Consider the following 14,153-nt stretch of genomic DNA (forward strand, 5'->3'; position numbering starts at 1 on the left):
TCTACCAGGGCTGAGGATGTAAAGGCGTTTATTCTTCATGAAAAGGGAATTCCAGTGAGGAGTTTGGGAGGGAGAGGACTGTGGGCCTGGGTCGGGGAGAAGACAAATGGGTTTATGTTTGGGAGTGTTCATACTGCGACCCTTGGAGCAGTGTGGTATGTTTGTTCTTTCAACATCCAAGAAAATTGTCAGTATTGGTGCACTGTGATAAGGGCTGTTGTACAAATAGCACAGGGCATTTGGGAGTACAAAGGGGAGCACTCCTGGGGAAGGGGTACAAAACTCCAACTGAGGAAGGAAAGCGATAGCGAAGAGGTCCGGAGGAGGGACGGTTGAGCCAAGTTAGCCTACAGATGAGGTAGAAGGGATGATCCAAGCGGATCAAGCAGGAATGCAAAGGCACGTGGTTTGATGGAGCTCACAGTGTTCTAAGAACTTGGACAAGGCTGGGTCAAAGGGTGGATATAGGTGAGGGATGGTAGGCAAGCTCAGAGATGCAGACAACGTTCAGATCATGAAGGGCCTTGTGGGCCAAGCTAGAGTTAGAACTTCATCCTGAAATCAAGCCAGGGAAAGGTTTTAGGCAGAATGAAATAGCTGGATTTACACCCAGCTGCTGTCACCGAAACAAACTGTAATACACAATAAACCAGTTTCTCCTGTGCAGACTTCTCTGTGCTCTAGATCTATATTTCCAATCACCTGCCAGACCTCTCTCTTGGGACGTCCTGGCCTCTCCTCCTGTGTTCCTTGAATTTAGGGAATGACGCCACCCTTCTTTGTGCCTACACCCAACCTGTTGAGTACTGTTGGAGAAAATCATGCTCCCGGGTATGTTGGTGCCAGGACAAATTAATGATCAACAACAAAGTTGTCTACCAGCATATTCATTAATTTCCTGTGTTAACATGCTCAATAAATGTTTGGAGATAAAAGATAAATCTGTGGATAGTAAGATTTCACTAGTAAGGCTATCTATTGCTTTCTATTGCTTAAGGAAATTATTTTGCAAATACATGTTTAGCAAGAGTTCTCTATGACAGTTCTTTGTGAAGTTGTTTCAGTTGTCTACGGTTGTGTAACAATCCACGCACACATAGGGATTATACAGTATTTATTTTAAATGGTTCATGACTCAGGATGAGGAATTCAGGCAGGGTTCAGCTAGACAATTCTTCCGCTCTCTGTGGAGTTGACTAGGATTACTCCATGGGATACAAATGGTGTTGGGTTGGTCTAGGGGGGTGGGGTCCAAAAAGGCTCCCCTCACATGTCTTGAATCTCTGGAGGAATAGCTAGAAGCTGAGCTCAGGTGAGCTGCTCCCCTCTCTGTGCAGTCTCAGGACCTCTCCATGGTCTTTCCAGCAGCCTTGCTGGAATTCTTATATAATGACAGGATTCAAGGAGTGATATTGAAAAGAAAGGAAGTCTCAAAGTCTGGGCTTGGAAACTGGCACAGTGTCACTTCCATGCAGTCTATTGGTTAGAGAAGTCACGTAGAGCTCACCAAGATTCAAGATGAACTGGGACACAAAGACCTTACCTCTCCATAGTTAAGAGACCAAGAGAATTCATGCTGTCTTTAAACTGACACAACTGCGTTCTTGCTAGGAATAGACGAGGATATTTCAAAAGTGAAATTAATCTTTTGATCTTTCTGTGAAATTGTTATCATTCAAAATATGTGTGAGGGCATTGTTTTTTACATTTTAAATATCAATTAACTAATTTCGTATTGAGATATAATTAATATACGACAAAATTTATCCTTTTGAAGTGTACAGTTCAGGGGTTTTTATTATATTCACAAGGTTGTACAATCAAAACCACTATCTAATTTCATAAAATTTTCGTCACCTCCGAAAGAAACTTTGTATCCATTAGCAGTCACTCCCTATTCCCCCATCTCCCCAGTCACTGCCAACCACTAATCTACTCTCTCTCTCTATGGATCTGCCTTTAGAGATTTCATATAAGTGAAATCATGTGATATGTGGCCTTCTGTATCTGGCTTCTTCCATTTAGCATAAGTTTTTAAGATTCATCCATATTGGAGCATGTATTAGTACTTTATTCTTTTTTATGGCTGAGTAATATTTCTTTGTATGGATCTACTATATTTTGTTTATCTACTCATCAGCTGACACACAATTTATAAATGAATGTGCACTTGACCCAGTCAACATCATTTTTTCTCTTCCAAGCATTCATTTAAAAGATAAATCCACAGATCCGTTCGTTAGGTTACTCCTTTCTGCCAGTGGATGCCGACGAGTAAGCATCGTTAGTCTCCCCTCCCACTGCAGTCATGTCTAAGTCAGAGTCTCCCAAAGAGCCCAAACAGTTGTGAAAGCTCTTCATCGGACGTTTGAGCTTTGAAACAACCAATGAGAGTCTCAGGAGCCATTTTGAGCAATGGGGAATGCTCACAGACTGTGTGGTAATGAGAGATCCAAACACCAAGAGCTCTAGAGGCTTTGGCTTTGTCATGTACGCCACTGTGGAGGAGGTGGATGCAGCTATGAATGCAAGGCCACACAAGGCGGATGGAAGAGTTGTGGAACCAAAGAGGGCCGTCTCAAGAGAAGATTCTCAAAGACCTGGTGCCCACTTAACTGTGAAACTGTTCTTTGAAACCACGAAATCAAGGTGGTTTGTCAAAGTATTGGCCTCCACCATCATAGGGGCCAGAGCTTCCGTCTCTGAAATTTCCTCTTTTCATGGGTCCAAAATCTGAAGATTGATTGTTGTAATTGCCAAAATCATTGTAGCTTCCGCCACCTCCAAAATTGCTTCCATCATTACTAAATCCATTATAGCCATCCGCACTGCCACCATATCCACCACCACCATGGCTGCCACCAAAGTCACCTTGACCACTGAAGTTTCCTCCGTGACCGAAGTTGTCATTCTCACCAAAACCACCTCTAAGACCACCACCAAAATTTCCGGAACCACTTCGATCTCTTTGGCTGGACGAAGCACTAGCCATCTCTTGCTTAGATAGGGCTTTCCTAACTTCGTAGATATGGCCGTTCACAGTATGGTATTTCTGAATGACAATCTTGTCTACGGAGTCATGATCGTCAAAAGTCACAGAAGCAAATCCTCTCTTCTTGCCACTGCCTCTGTCAGTCATGATTTCAATCACTTCAATTTTCCCATACTGTTCAAAATAATCTCTTAGGTGATGTTCTTCAGTGTCTTCTTTAATGCCCCAGCAAAAGTCTTTTTCACAGTTAAGTGGGCACCACTCATCAGCATCCACGGGCAGAAAGGAGTAACCTAACGAACGGATCTGCGGATTTATCTTTTAAATGAATGCTTGGAAGAGAAAAAGAAAATGATGCTAACTGGGTCAAGTGCACATTCATTTATCTCCAAACATTTATTGAGCATGTTAACGAAGGAAATTAATGAATATGCTGGTAGACAACTTTGTTGTTGATCATTAATTTGTCCTGGCACCAACATACCCGGGAGCATGATTTTCTCCAACAGTACTCAACAGGTTGGGTGTAGGCACAAAGAAGGGTGGTGTCATTCCCTAAATTCAAGGAACACAGGAGGAGAGGCCAGGACGTCCCAAGAGAGAGGTCTGGCAGGTAGTTGGAAATATAGACCTAGAGCACAGAGAAGTCTGGACAGGAGAAACTGGTTTATTGTGTATTACAATTTGCTTCGGTGACAGCAGCTGGGTGTAAATCCAGTTATTTCATTCTGCCTAAAACCTTTCCCTGGCTTGATTTCAGGATGAAGTTCTAACTCTAGCTTGGCCCACAAGGCCCTTCATGATCTGAACGTTGCCTGCATCTCTGAGCTTGCCTACCATCCCTCACCTATATCCACCCTTTGACCCAGCCTTGTCCAAGTTCTTAGAACACTGTGAGCTCCATCAAACCATGTGCCTTTGCATTCCTGCCTGTCAACATTTGTTATCATCTATCTGTTGATTTTAGTCATCCTAGTCGGTGTGAAGTGGTATCTCTTTGTGGTTTGGAGTTGCACTACCCAGTACTAATGGTGCTGAGCATATTCCCATGTACTTATTGGCTGTTTTACTTTATTTATTTTTTGAGGAAGTTATCCCTGAGCTAACATCTGCTGCCAATTCTCCTCTTTTTGCTGAGGAAGACTGGCCCTGAGCTAACATTCATGCCCATCTTCCTCTACTTTATGTGTGGGACACCTGCCACAGCATGGCTTGACAAGCACTGCATAGGTCCACACCTGGGATCTGAACTGGCAAACCCCGGGCTGCTAAAGCAGAACGTGCAAACTTAACCACTGTTCCACTGGGCTGGCCCCAGCCATTTTATTTTTGGAAACATTTCCTTAGAGAAACGTCTGTTCCAATCCTTTGGCCATTTTTAGTTGGGTCACTTATCTTTTTATTGTTGAGTCAAGCCAGGATTTTGAATCCTGGAAGTCTGGCCCCACAACCTGTGGGCCTAACTCTCATGCTTTCCTGCCTCTTGCTCTGCATCATAGTTACATGGTACAAATTTTGTGTTATTACTATTTACTCTATGTAGGAAGTAGGATAAAAATGCCTTTAAAAGCTGGAAATCATAGTTTCTCTTGGAGGTGACAACTATCTTGGTTTGGGAAAATACCTTTATAACACCTTTAGGAAGGGGAAGGATGCCCTGAGGACACAGTTTAAGAAAGACCTATTTAACCTGCCTCTCACGGGAAGATAAAAGAATCTGAGTTTGAGTGAACAGTCAGAAAGGATAGAAGATAAGGCTCCCTAAAAGAGAGTTAACAAATCATCACCTTGTACACTTGAAATATCTTACAACTTTATTTGTCAATTATACCTCAATAAAACTTAAAAAAAAAAAAAAGAGTTAAGAAAAATGTCGGGAACTAGAGTTTATGGATAAAAGTGACCAGTGAAAATTTTTCAGTGTCAGGGTAACCAAAAGACTTTAGGAATAGGGCTGTTTAAAGTTCAGTATTAAATCATTTATGTTGTTGAATTGTAAACCCCTCTATCTGCTCAAACCTTCTTGGAAAGTCTACTACACATACAATGTAAGCCCCCGGGAAGTCAAAAAAATCTTAAGGAGATTACTGTCCTCTCAAGAGATGTAGGAAAAGAGTCTAAGTCATCTTCATGTAAAATCAAAAGATAGGGTAACTTCAGTGATATTAGATTACATCTCTATCATTAAAATATAGCATGATCAAGAATGTTAAAATAATGTGGCAGAGTGACTTGCTGAGACCTTAAACTTATGTTTTCCTTTTCACTACTCTGGAAAGAAATCTCCATGTCGGTTTTTAGGGGTGAGTGTAGGGGAGCCAGAAGCTCCCATATTGTTGTATTGCATGTTGTTGTCTTACAATACTATAACTGTATGGTATTGTTCCCATATTGTATTACAACATGAGTGGATCTGATAGTGCTCAGAACCAGAAGTATGTGGATACGACATGAATAATCAGATTTGAAGTGTGTGGAGCTAGAAGCTAATCAGTGGAAAATTCTTCCAACCATCAGACGCATAACAGATGAGTGGAATGTTTGGTTCTCATCAATGCCTCGTCAAAATGGAAATTATTCAATATGGTTGCATCTGCAATTACAAATGTACCATTTTTCCTTCTTTTTTGATGGGATTACATGAAAAATAATTGATCAGAATTCCTATGTTTCTAGGGTAGCAATACTACAAAACACAAGTGTGTGTGACTGTGTATGAAGTCACCTAATTTAGGCAATTACCAATAATTAAAAACAAATTTAAATAGAATCTCAATCTAAGCATGAGCAAACACCAGAAAACCCAAATTTAGAGACATTCTACAAAATAACTGACCAGTACTCTTCAGATGTGCAATTGTACATAACAACTAAATGCAAGGTAGGATCCTCTATTAGATCCCGGACCAGAAATAGAATATTAGTGAGAAAACTGGTGCGATACAAGTTGACAACAGTGACTCCCTTTTGTACCTTGGACTCCACCTTGCTAAAAATATGAAATTGTGTTGGCCTTGCTGACTTGCTAAAAGGAAGTTATTTGCTGAGAAAGGACTTTCTGAAGGACTCTGCAGAAATATACTTTTTCTGATAGCAACAAGATGTCTTTGAGTAAGCCAATGAACTGTGACATAAATTTACCCTCCCGACCAAACAACTGAGGCCATTATTCTGAGTTCTCCTTTTTGCTAATAAAAATTCCTGACTTTTACTCCTGAGGGGGGCACTTTTCTGGCTGCTGCAGAACCTGTGTTCCCTGAATTGCAATTGTAAGACCCCAAATAAATGGTCTCCTTTTGTTTTGCAGTTGCCCCTTTTTTCTAAGTTGACGTATTTGGTGTCAGAGATGTGGGATCCAAAGTGACTTTCCACCTATTTCCAGCACAGCTGGTCATTTTGAGCAAGGTACCTGCATGAATCTCTTATGCTCTGTCATCTCCCAGTGGCCCCTGACCCAGGTGGTGAGTCCTTTCAGTTTTGTTTTGTTTTTTTTTTTGAGGAAGATTAGCCCTGAGCTAACTACTGCCAATCCTCCTCTTTTTTTGCTGAGGAAGACTGGCCCTGAGCTAACATCCATGCCCATCTTCCTCTACTTTATACGTGGGTCACCTGCCACAGCATGGCTTTTTTGCCAAGCAGTGCCGTGTCCGCACCCAGGATACGAACCGGTGAACCCCAGGCTGCGGAGAAGTGGAACATGCACACTTAACCGCTACGCCACCGGGCCGGCCCCTGTCCTTTCAGTTTTGAAACTCCCGCCTTGGTTGAGGTTCTGATTTTTATTCTGGGTATCTTTTGGAACTGGTTTAAGAGAATTTATGGTCACTTTTGGTGAGTACATGCTTGTAGCAGGATGTATGCAGTGTTTGCTGTGGGGACTCAACCCTTGTTTGGGGCTTCTGCTGGAAATATAATGGAAGTACACAGTCTAAAACTACTACAGGGACTCAATCCCTTTTTGGGACTCCTGCTGGATTTACGTTTAAAAATTATGGATCCTCCACATGTAGATTTTTAGAGAAATGGCTCTGATATACCAAGGATGATTTAAAACTTGTTTGGTTCCAATGGGACTCATTTGAAATACCTTAATTAATGTGTGTGCACAGTTAGAAAATAAGAGATCTAAAACTAAGCAAGTGGAATGGGAAGATTATTTTAATTCGTATGTTGAAGCTTCTTGGCAAGTCATCCATCCTTTCCAAAAGCAGAGGAAACTCATGATTCCCAGTGTTTTACAACAGCTGTTGAAAACAGGACCCATCATAGTAAAGACATTTTAGGGAACCCAAAGGCAAGAGAGGTTCCTCTTGGTCCATGGACCAGGATCTTGTGCCTTTCTAGAGATGGGTGAACTTTTGGATAATTTGGAACTGTAATGGCCATCCTGTGGAAAGTTTGTTTCAGATAAGTCCAACTTAAAGGGCATCCTTAACAGAGAGGATTCCACGACTCTCAAGAGACAGTGGAATGCATTCTTTGGTAATTAGAAGATTCTAATTACCAAAGACAAATGACTTCAATAACAAAGACAAAAGACAAAATGACTTCAATAACATTCTAAGAAGAATTATTACAGCATGCAAGTAAATAATAAAAAAAACTTCAGTAAAAATCTTTGGACATCTCAGCAGGTAAGCTTAGCCCGTCTGCCAGAGACACAATTTGGATCCATCTGTTCTTTTGAGTTTTGTACCTTAGACATGGCTAAAATTGTTAAAGATCTCTGCTTGTGTCTATCTGTATGTCTATATATGGACATATATATGATATTTTTAAATGTCATCAACATTTACATATATGATATTTTAAGACATATATGATAAGTTTTCTACCTCTGGATAGTATTGCCAAAATTAAACATTTATATAAATTAAGTATTCCTAAAACTCTCAGAAATATGGAAACTAACCCAGTGTTTTTCAAGTTCACCTGATCTGAGATAATCTTCGATAAATAAAAGATAGTTTAAGCATGTTGGTTTAATAAAAACAAGCATGTCTTCAGAGTTATCAATATTGAATGTAATGCAAACATACAACTTTTTCTACCCGGTTTACTAGTCAAGTAAGCTCATGCTATTTCTGTTACAGAATTTGTCAACAAGAAAAATAACTTAAGATGGTGGTTAATTATATATGTTTAATCCAAACATAATTGTTAAAAATATGTGTTCAAATAAATGTAAATAAGATAAAAGCTTATACTCAGTTGAACTAAATAGTGGATATTCATTGAAGATCTAAATCATTTCTGGATAGGATGGTATACTAAGACATTGATTGCTAAACATAAGTTTGTCTAGTTTTGGATTTCTAATTTTTTTACGGGGAGACAAATGATATTTGGGTCTATCAATAGACATGTTTTCTGCCACATTAAAAAGTTTGCTGTAGGAGAAATATGCTTCTAGAAATTATGAAATGTGTTTATGGGCTTGCTAATCTACTACAGGATGCTAATATATGATAGACCATTCACAATTGCCTGCTTCTTAGTTTTCACTGGAAAGTAAGATTACAAATAGTTTAAAAAATTGGAAGAAGAGCTGAGAATACAAAATGAACCAACGAGACACTTAGAGTAATAAACATAAATTAAACTCTGTGCAAACTCTGTACAGTGATGATGAGAGAATGCAGGCATAGCAGCAAGTACCCCTTTGAAAGATGAGACGCAGTGGAACTGTCTTGAGAGCTCTCACCTACTATGGACGGACTTCCTGTAAATTCTTATTTTTCAAACCATCATCATAGACCAATGATAAATTGTGACTAACATTTACTTAAATAGAAAACGTACATGGTATCTACATTTGTCAATATAGGTAAATGGATGATACATATCTTCAATTTTATCTGTAATTCGTAGATAAATTTATTATATATAAGTAAAAGAAAATAATTTCATAAAATGCAAAATAGAATGCATATATGCCATATATAGGAAATTCATGTCAGCTTATTAAATTTTTATTTCAGTTACTTACATGGTTTTATATATGTAGGTATATGCTGGACCATAATATACACTATATTTCTTGCTGTAGAGTGATCAAACATGTTTCAAAGCCACTGCTCTTATACCATAGCAAATTGAGCAACAGAAGGGTCTATGTAGCCAGATGGAGAGGCCAATACAAGAACAACCACCCTTTCCAGCCAGTACACACACAATGATAACTCCTCAAGGCCAGGCTGTAATCACTCTCTGATAGGCTCATACTTTGTGGCCTTGTCTTTTTAGATTTACAGCCAGGCAGCAATCTTTGTTTAAAAGAACTTCCCCCATTTCGTATAACTACTTGCAAAGCTGAGCATGCTGGTGGTAGCTTCCCAGGTATTTATAGCTCTACCATCATCACGTGTTACATGTAAAGAAAGCACCAAATCCTGACTGAACCTGCACACCAACTGGTGACCTGAAAGTAAGACTTCCAGGAAGTGAAGTAGGTGACAGCTGAGCAGACAGCTTTCCCCAGATTCTGGACCAGGCCTGTATATTTTCATGTCATTTCCCACCAAACAATTTTTTATCCTCTATGTACTGTTCTCTTAATCATCCTATTGGGAAAACGTTTTTATCTATTCTTCTACATACTGAAAGCACATGACCCCCGTCTGTAATTTGTATCTTTGTACTCCTTCTTCTGGATCTCTTTACACGAAGTAAAGAATTCCAAGAATGGGTTTACATTTGGCATCTTAACCTAGAAAGCATCCCACAGATCTTTTGAGAGGCTGAACATGAAGAATTGTTGGATTGAAATATTTGGGCTATTATTTGTCCCGATAGGTATCTTGATGATTTTGCTCTAATGCACACAGGAGGAATTCTTAGGTGGTGGTAAAACACCACGAAATCAGAAGCACTCACTGCTGTTATATTGGTCATTGCTTTATGAATTGAACCTCTTGCTTAGTTGACATGTCAAACCACCTTTCTTTAAGTTCTTCTTACAATGGCTTTTGCTATTAGGGATAATTTTGGCTCTCAGGTTGGCCTTTTATTTTTCCTTGTAACTCTCATTGCTACCAGGCCATATCACGTCCTTTTGTTCCTACCCTGCGGAAGCTTTCTGATTCTGCAAACTGCACTGATTGTTGGATCTGTGCTGAAGCAAATAATACTCATGATATAGCTGATTTAGTGGCTTGGCCAGTATACTTACAAGGACGGAGAAATTTATCTTGTCAAAATGCTGCCTCCTCCTTTGGGATTATTGAGGCCACTTACAAACTTCCCGCTGGGAAACAAGCTCCCAATGTTACCGCATTCCACTGGGTACTTCCTGCTCATAAGAGAATACTCCTTACTCAGATTTGGACATTGAACAGAAACCTTTCCCTTTGTTTCAAAAACATTACCGGAGCTGGCAAAACTTTAGGTAAACTTCCACTGAATGTTTGTAACTATACACTCTTATATGACGCAGATGATCATGAATTTACCCCTTGTTGGAGTCTACATGCCTACAATGTAATTTCTCATGATGCATCCTTATGGTGGGCACTGAGATCTATAGTGGAACTGGTCACCGCAAAGCAGATGTGCTCCCATTTACTGGAGCAAAGTAGAGAGTTGATCAAAAGTCCGGAGAATGCTGAGAGCTCAGTTTTGCCTACCTGTTCCCTGGAGACACCCCATGTCTTAGCCAGAATTTGACTTAGGAGAATAAAACTCATTTGCTGCTTCCTGGAATACAGAAATGTGTATATTTCAATCACTCACCCAATTCCAGTAAAACATGTTATCATGTACTTTGCAATGATGATTATATTTTTGACCGTAAATTTTCTTCCTTTAAAACTAATAAACGAATCTGGGCAAGGGGACCTACTTATGCCTCATCCTTAGATCCTGAGTATTCCTTCTTATGTAGCACAAATATTTACTCCACTCTTCCTATGAAATAGAAAGGGCATCATGGAGTTGCTGCTCTTGCCCCCAGTGCCGCCCTTCGAAAGGCTCTTCCCTCCACGCTCACATAACAAATTTAGGATTCTTCACAAATCAGTTAAAGAGACCTCAGTGAAGCTAGGATGGTTATAATTTTGGAAGGTTGCCAACCCATCATCCAGTTGTAGATAGTAAGGGGTTTGGTCATGCTTTTGCCAGAGAATTTTTCCCTTGGTTCAGAGTAATGAATCTTGAAAAAGCAATCGGCAACCTCTCTATTGTCACAGCTACTACTTTCAATGCTTCCGTTCAAGCATCTCAAAATCAACAAACCCAAATCGATAGCCTGGCAGAATTTGTCCTACAAAATAGAAGGGTGCTAGACATCCCAAGGGCCTGACAAGAGGTACTTGTGTCCTACTGAGAGAAGAATGTTGTTCTTATGTTAACCAATCTGGCAAGGCAACATAAGAACTAAAAACAATAGAGTAATATCAGTTTATTGGTTGAAATAGGACATTCTATGACTTGGGGATTATTTTGATCTCTTTAGCTGGAATAGGGTCATGGTTAAGTACTGTATTACAAACTGCATTATTGTTGTTCTATGAATAATATGAATTGTATGTATTGTTATGAAGGTTAAGTGCTTACTAAAAACTGCAACCTCCGCTGTAACTCACTCAACTACGCAGCTTATCTTTGCCCAGATGACCATGTTAGATGTTCTTCACTGAGACAGATTTTTTTGGATCAGAAGATTTAGAGGAAATTGCTGTTGACTCTTTCGCAAGACCGCCCATAGAGGGACTGGATGGAACCAGAGCAGGTAATCAGATCACAGCAGCCTGGAGGGACTAATGTTGTTCTGTTGTTTTCTTCCAGAAAAAATATGAGCAAAAGGGGAAATGTGAAATGAATTGACAGCAGTGACTGCATTTTGTACTCTGGACTCCATCTTGCTAAAAATATGAAATTGTACTGAACTTACTGACTTGCTAAAAGGAAGTTATTTGCTGAGAAAAGACTTTCCCAAGGACTGCAAAACCTTAGTTTTTCTGATAGCAACAAGATATCCTGGAGTAAGCCAATGAACTATAATATGAATTTATTCTCCTTAACAAACAATTGAGGTGATTGTTCTGGGCTCTCCTTTTTGCTAATAAAAAATCCTGGGGGCCAGCCTGGTGGTGCAGTGGTTAAGTTTGCACGCTCTGCTTCAGTGGCCTAGGGTTTGCCGGTTTGGGTCCCGGGTGCAGACCTATGCACTGCTTGTCAAGCCATGCTGTGGTAGGCGTCCCACATATAAAGTAGAGGAAGATGGGCACAGATGTTAGTTTAGGGCCAGTCTTCCTCAGCAAAAAAAAGAGGAGGATTGGCAGCAGACATTAGGTCAGGGCTAATCTTCCTCCAAAAAAAAAAAAATCCTAATTTTTACTCCTTGGGGGACACTTTTCTGGCTGTTGCTGGAAACTCTCTTCCCCAAATTGCAATTCTAAGACCCCAAATAAATACTCTCATTTTGTTTTGTAGTTGCCTTTTTTCCTAAGTTGACAGTGGCTAAAGGTCAGGGATGTTGCTAAACATCTTCCAATGCACAGGACAGCCCCTTAGGGAAAGAATTATCTGGCCCCAAATGTCAACAGTGCCTGCTGTAGGTAAGGGTCACTGACCCACGGGGGGGGAAAATCAATGCAAGTTATGTACTAGCAGCAAACTTTTTCTTTTTGAGAAAGATAATGGGTTTATTTCACCTTTTAAAACCAAAAAAGAGAAATAATCATTATTATTGGGTAAAACAAATACAAAAAATGTGCTTGCATTTTGGTGAAGTTTGGGGTAGGGACGCGGGAAGGCAGCAAGTTCCTCATGGCTGGAAATGCAAATATCTATGTGGCGCAGCATAAGCCTTTTTAGGGAAGTGAGGGGTGGTTTACGGTTGGAAAACTGGATTTGTGACCTTCTACTGTCTGTCTAGCTCCCAGAATCTGTGATTTTAAAACTAGGGCAGGGAAGTGAGAGAAAGAGTGGTTTGTAGTTCTTCCTCCCACTCTGATTCATAGGAGGCTCCTTTCTGGAGTAACTAGGACAGGGGTAACCAGCTGGCCAGTGCAGTACGACCCGACCTGAATTCGGACCAAAGGTCAAATTCTGGAGCAGCTTCCCTACTTCATAGCACGTGATCTCTTCACAGCATGCCTTTCAAGGGTGGTGTTACCTTCTGACCTGTGATTTACCAGCAGCAGGAAAAGGGCCCCTCTCAATGGTGTTCAAGCGATGAGTGCTTCTTTATCCCTGAATTTCAGGTCCTTTCCTGGACTGGTTCCGCCGGTGTTTCCATCTCCTTCTCTCTATGACTATATCTACATCTGTCTCAGAATGAAAGTCCCTAAAAAGCAGGTATCGGATGGGTTCGTGGTCCTCTGGGGGTTGATTACAGCGATGAAGTAGGTCATGATGATGGTTTTGCTTAGGCAGCAGCACGTTTAAGAATGTCTCAATACCAGTTTGAGAAATAGCTTTGCTTTGTGATATTGCAATAATTAATGTAACAAAAATAAACAAGTCAGTTGTTTCAAAGTGACCTGGGTCTTTGGCTCAAAACTTTAATTTCTAATAAGCCATAGGTTATAAGTTCACAAGGTACGAAAGGGTATATTCCGTGAGAATCCTCCTCTTCCTGGCCCCCATCTGCTCTAGGAGCAACCATTTTTCTCCATTTCTTGATGTTTTTTCTGAGACAGTCCATGCAAATACGGTAGACCCCCTTATCTGCGGGGCACATGTTCCCAGACCCCCAGTGGATGCTTGAAACCACAGAGAGTACCGAACTCTCTATATACTGTGTTTTTTCCTATACATACATATTTGAGGTGCAACAGCAAAACCAGCATGAAGTTCTTTTTCCTTCTTCACAATTTCATGGATAGAAGCTTCTTACTGTAGATCTCAGCAACCTCAACATATGACTTTTTTTCTTTCCTTATTAAGTGGAAAACTTTCACCTTTTCACTTAAAGAAAGCTCTTTACGGCTTCTCTTTGGCATATCCGAATTGACAGCATCACTATTCTTGTGCTTTGGGGTCATGATTAAGTAAAATAAAGGTTACTTGAACACAAGCACTGTGATACCACGACAGTCATTTCGAATCCACTTCCAAATGACTAATGTGAGGGTGTGGGTAGCGGTATACGGTGTGGATACACCAGACAAAGTGATGATTCACATCCCCGGGAGGAGGAAGCAGGATGGTTCAAGAT

The 14,153-nt window shown here is 40.3% G+C and overlaps 1 pseudogene; it reads right to left on the reverse strand.

Moving 5' to 3' along the window:
• Window positions 1-2,629: 2,629 nt before the first annotated feature.
• Window positions 2,630-3,264, reverse strand: LOC103541137 (heterogeneous nuclear ribonucleoprotein A1-like; annotated as a pseudogene).
• Window positions 3,265-14,153: the final 10,889 nt, after the last annotated feature.

Source organism: Equus przewalskii, chromosome 25 (assembly GCF_037783145.1).
Source record: "Equus przewalskii isolate Varuska chromosome 25, EquPr2, whole genome shotgun sequence".
Lineage (NCBI taxonomy): Eukaryota > Metazoa > Chordata > Mammalia > Perissodactyla > Equidae > Equus > Equus przewalskii.